The following is a 5,845-nucleotide window of genomic DNA, read 5'->3' on the forward strand; positions in this document are numbered from 1 at the left end:
ATGCCCAGCTAATTTTTTGTATTTTTGGTAGAGACGGGGTTTCACCATGTTTCACCAGGATGGTCTCGATCTCTTGACCTCGTGATCCACCCGCCTCGGCCTCCCAAAGTGCTGGGATTACAGGCTTGAGCCACCGCGCCCGGCCTGAAACTCTTCTTTTTCCTTCTTCTTAAATTATTTGTAGAGACGTTGGGGGTGAGGGGGGCGGGTCTCACTATGTTGCCCAGGCTGGTCTCGAACTCCTGGACAGAAGTGATCCTCCTGTCTCACCGTCCAAAATTGATGAGATTACAGACATGAACTATGGAGCCTGGCTTTTTCTTTATTTTTTTTTTCTTTTTTTTTTTTGAGACAGAGTTTCACTCTTGTTGCCCAGGCTGGAGTGCAATGGGGTGATCGGCTCACCTCAACCTCTGCCTCCCAGGTTCAAGCGATTTTCCTGCCTCCGCCTCCCGAGTAGCTTGGATTACAAGCAGGCACCACCATGCCTGGCTAATTTTCTATTTTTAATAGAGATGGGGTTTCTCCCTGTTGGCCAGGCTGGTCTCAAACTACCAACCTCAGGTGATCTGCCCACCTTGGCTTCCCAAAGTGCTGGGATTACAGTTGTGGCCACCATGCCCGGCTGGCTTTTTCTTAATTAAATATTATCACATGAATACATATATTTTGTCTTCATTAAAACAACATGGGAATACAATGGTTAGAAAATGAAAGGCTGTGTGTCACACTTGCCCCCACGCCTATGTATACATGTACCTGTGTGTGATACATAGCTAAAACGACACTGCACTACATCATTTGCATTCAGTAATTTACTTTTTGCCCTATATCTGGGAATTTTTTTGATGTATGTACCACAAATTTACTCATTTGTTTTAATGACTGCTTAGTAATCCTTTCACTATTTTCTTTGATGTTTCTGAAAGTTTCCATTTTTTGTTAATCCCCCAAAAGTGCTTCAGTAAGCATCTTTATGCATGCATATATATCTGTACATGTTCAAGTACTTCTGTGGGGTAAATATCTGGAAGTGGAATAACTGATTTAAAGGGGTATACAGAATTTAAAATGTAATACATACTGCTAATTTGTCCTCCAAAAAATACTGTCAATCTACAGTCCCCCATCAACTGTATGTGGGAGTTACCTTTTTCCTCCTCTTTTCAACACTGTGTATGTTCACATTTTTTAATTTGGGGGAAGGTGGGCATGATGGCTCACGCCTGTAATCCTCTTACAATTTGAGAGGCCAAGGCAAGAGGATCTCTTGAGGCCAGGAGCTTGAGACCAGCCTAGGCAAAAAAGTGAGACACCTCACCCCTAATCTCTGTAAAAAAAAAAAAAAAATTAGCAGGGCTCAGTGGCACGTGCCTGTAATCCCAGTTTTTGGGGGTGGTTTGGGGATGGCTGAGGCAGGAGGGAGCATCACTTGCGCCCAGAGCTTGAGGATGCAGTGAGCTATGATTGTGCCACTGCACTCCAGCTTGGGTGACGGAGCAAGACCCTGTCTCTAAGCTGAATCTGATGGGGTAAAATGGTAACTTACGCTCTAAACTTTTCCTGATTGCTAGTATGCCCGAGCAATCTTCCAAATATTTGTTACCATCCTTTCTCTGAGAATTAACTTTGTATAGCTTTTCTGTGTTTACAAATTTGGGGACAGCACTTTGGGAGGGCAAGGTGGGCAGATCACTTGGGCAGATCATTTGAGACCAGAGACCCCATCTCTACTGAAAATACAAAAATTAGCCAGGTTGTGGTGGTGTGCGCCTGCGGTCCCATCTACTCAGGAGGCTGAGGCAGGAGAACTGCTTGAACCCCAGAGGTGGAGGTTGCAGTGAGCTGAGATGGTGCCCTTACACTCCAGCCTGGGTGACAGAGTGGGACTTTGTCTCCAAATAAATAAATAAAATTGGTTATGTATGTGATTTTCTTGTTAAAGCAGCTCTTTACAATTATAGCTTTTAGTCCTTATATATATAATGAATATTTTCTGCACATTCACTTATTTGTTGTTTTTGTTTATGGTTTCTCAAGGATTTTAACTCTTTTTTTTCCTGGTAGGGTCGAATCTGTGAATGTTTCCTTTTATGGTGTTTGATCTTGTGAGTTGCTTAAGCAGGCGTTCTTGACTCATAATGAAAACATGCTTTCATGATTTTGAAAATAATAATCCTATAGTCCCTTTCTCATTCATGATTTTGAATATTTTTCTTCGAAAAAGACCAACTTTCTTTGAAAAAATTTATTTTTTAATTTTAATTTTATATTTTACATTTTAAAAAGTTTACCTGATATATTCTGTTGTATTTTTTTTTTTTAGCTTTTTGAATTGACTGCTTCATTCACTTATTCTCCATCTCTTTTGGTTTGTAGTGAATGGAGTTATGACCATAAAAGTCCCTCTGAGAATCATTTTATCATTTGTTATATCAGATTATCATAAAGGTAATGTTCCCATTATTTCCTAAATTTTGTATAATTTCGCCTTTTATTTCACAAGTGAGTATGTTAGGGTGTGCTTTTGCTGTTCATTTCTAATTTTTGTTTTGTCTTACACTGTGACATGTTCATCTCTACTTTTGGGAGTTTATTGATTGTATATGAGGTGTGTGTGTGGTCTTACCTGAGAGATATTATTTCTGACCTGGTGTGGTAGCTCATGCCTGTAAGCCTAGCACTTCGGGAGGCTGAGGCCGGTGTATCACTTGAGGTCAGGAGTTTGAAACCAGCCTGGCCAATATGGTGAAACTCTGTCTCTACTAAAAATACAAAAAAAATCAGCTGAACGTGGTGACATGTGACTGTAATCTCAGCTACCCCGGAGGCTGAGGCACAAGAATCATTTGAACCCATGAGGCAGAGGTTGCAGTGAGCCAAGATCACTCCACTGCACTCCAGCCTGGGCAGAGGGGGGAGGCCTCCGTATCAAAAAAAAAGAGGGAGATTTTGTTCATGTTACATGGGGATTTGGAAAGAATGTGCATTCTCTATAATAGCATTAAACCAAGCTTATTGTAATATGTTGTATATTACAGTTATATATAGATAACATAAAATATAATAGCATTCAATCAAGCTTATTATTCAGCCATCTTTGTATTGTAATCGTTTTTCATTGCAAGCAGCGGGCTCTAACTTTAGTTATCACGAACAAGAAAAAAAGTTCCTCTATTGGGAGGATGTGGAGAAACTTACTGAATTGAAGGGAAAGTCGAAGAGCCAGGTCTGGAAAAGGGCAGCATCCTGGACAGGTCTAGGGCTCTAGATCACAGGAACAAAACCAGTGGCTCTGCAGGATTCCCTGCTGGGACTCACGGCAGTCTGACGCCTGCTGTTGTCCTTTGCATTTTTACCGTGTTGTCTTGTGAGACTGACTCCCTGTGTATCTGGCGGAGGATACAAGTTGTGATTCCAGGCCGGGCACGGTGGCTCACACCTGTAATCCCAGCACTCTGGGAGGTGGGTGGATCACCTGAAGTCAGGAGTTCAAGACCGGCATGGCCAACTTGGCAAAACTCTGTCTCTACTAAAAATACAAAAATTAGCTGGGCGTGGTGGCATGTGCCTGTAATTTCAGCTACTCCGAAGGCTGAGACAGGAGAATAACTTGAACCTGAGAGATGGAGGTTGCAGTGAGCCGAGATCGCACCACTGCACTCCAGCCGGGGCAACAGAGCAAGACTGTCTCAAAAAAAAAAGTTATGATTCCAGAAACCTGGAGTGAGGTGGTCACGTAGCTTAGTGGTGGGGCAGAGTCAGAAAAACTCTTTTCTTAAAGGGATTCCTGACTCCCTGCTGGCTGAAAGCCTCCTGGAGCAGTGTCAGGAATCCTATCCTAGAGAGCTGTGGTTATCTGCAGGTTACAGGATGGGCGGAAGGGAAATAGGGATGCCACTTTAGGGCTTTGGGATGGGGGCCCTGCTGGCAAAACTTACTTTTTGAGGTTCCTCTGGCTTGTGTGGGGTTGTTTTTAGTCAGGTATGTTGAGTTTAGAAATCAATGTGATTCCAAGCATCTTATACTCAGAAAACTTTAACTGTTTTGGTTTGTTGCTGCTGCATTAACCTGGCTTCCTGGCAGTTATCAGCTTATATATATATATATGCATTTATATACATAATTAATAATTGTATACTTATATCAATTTTTATATAATAAATATATGTATAAATATATTTTTTTTTTCTTTTTGAGACAGGTCTTGGTCTGTTGCTCAGGCTGGAGTGCAGTGGTGCGATCTCGGCTCACTGCAGTCTCTTCCTCCTGGGCTCAGGTGATCCTCCCATCTTAGCCTCCTGAATAGCTAGGACTACAGGCACACGTCACCATGCCCAGTCTAGAGAAGGGTTTTGCCATGTTGCCCAGGCTGGTCTCAAACTGCTGAGCTCAAGTGATCCACATGCCTCGCCTTCCCAAAGTGCTAGGTTACAGGCTTCAGCCACGATGCCAGGTCTTTTATATTCCTTTTGTCATTTCAGTAGGTTTTGGAGGAAAGAGTGATAAAAGTTTGTGTTCAGTCATCTTCTATAACCGGAAGTCCGCCTAAGTAGTATTTGTCTATGTGTCTACTAGCACGAGTGTGTGCCTGTGTGTAAGTCTAATAGTACTACAGGACTTATAAAGAAAACCAGCTGGCTGGGCACGGTAGCTCACGACTGTAATGCTAGCACTTTGGGAGGCCAAGGCAGGTGGATCACTTGAGGCCAGGAGTTCGAGACCAACTTGGCCAACATGGTGAAACCCCATCTCTTACTATAAATACCAAAATTAGCTAGGCATGGTGGCGGGTAATTCCAGCTACTCAGGAGGATGAGACAGGAGAATCACTTGAACCTGGAAGACAGAGGTTGCAGTGAGCCAAGATTGTGCCACTGCACTCCAACCTGGATGACAGAGCAAGACTCTATCACAAAAAAAAAAAAAAAAAAAAAGCCAGCCGTTTTCTGTCTGCATGTGTCTCACCTCGAGTTCTGCACCATGCAGGTAACAACTTTGATCTCTTTCGGCCCTTCTGCCAGTTTACCTTCATATTTCTAAATAAATGTTCATTCTGTGATTTCTTTATTTTTTTCATTTGAGGCGTTATCTATTGATAATGAATATGTAGCTCCCTTTTCTGCCCCCTTCTCTACCCTCATCCTGTCTGTGGTTACGTCACATTTAAATAAGTCACACCAGCATTCAGAGTGTGCATTGTTGTGATGGTGTAAATATTGCTCATAGCTGAGCCATGCACAGTACTATGATTTCATTTCTTGCAAAACTTTTTATTATTCCTGGCGTTAATAACTGTTTTGTTGATTTGTTTAATTTTGTTGAAGCCAGCTCTTACTGGCTCCTGAGAGCCGGTTGTGGGCAGCCCTTGCCAACTCTGCATTCCAAAGTTGGTCGTTTGAAATCAGCTACGGTGGAAGTATTTATGCCACAGAAATGAATCAGTGCTACAAATCAGGGCCTCTTGTTTTTTGGGCGTTTTGTTGTTATTTTTCGGAGACATAGTTTACCAATACACCACTGAATGTACCTATCCATTTTTCCTTGGAAATTCTCTCACAGAGTTATAAAACTCTTCACAATGTGGTCAAATGTATCACGTGATCCACCTGTCAGTATTTTTTCTTGGAAACATCTCCTCTGGAGTTTCTCTCCTACTCCAGTCTCTGATGGCTGCTTTCTTCTCTCTCTTTCTGTCTCTCTTGCTCTCTCTCATTCTCTCTGTCTCTCTTGACAAAGTTTCCCTCTTGTTGCCCGGGCTGGAGTGCAATGGTGCGACCTCGGCTCACAGCAACCTCCACCTCCCAAGTTCAAGCGATTCTCTTGCCTCAGTCTCCCTAGTAGC

The sequence above is a fragment of the Cebus imitator genome, unplaced genomic scaffold (genome assembly GCF_001604975.1).
Source record: "Cebus imitator isolate Cc_AM_T3 unplaced genomic scaffold, Cebus_imitator-1.0 Scaffold75, whole genome shotgun sequence".
Taxonomy (NCBI): Eukaryota; Metazoa; Chordata; class Mammalia; order Primates; family Cebidae; genus Cebus; species Cebus imitator.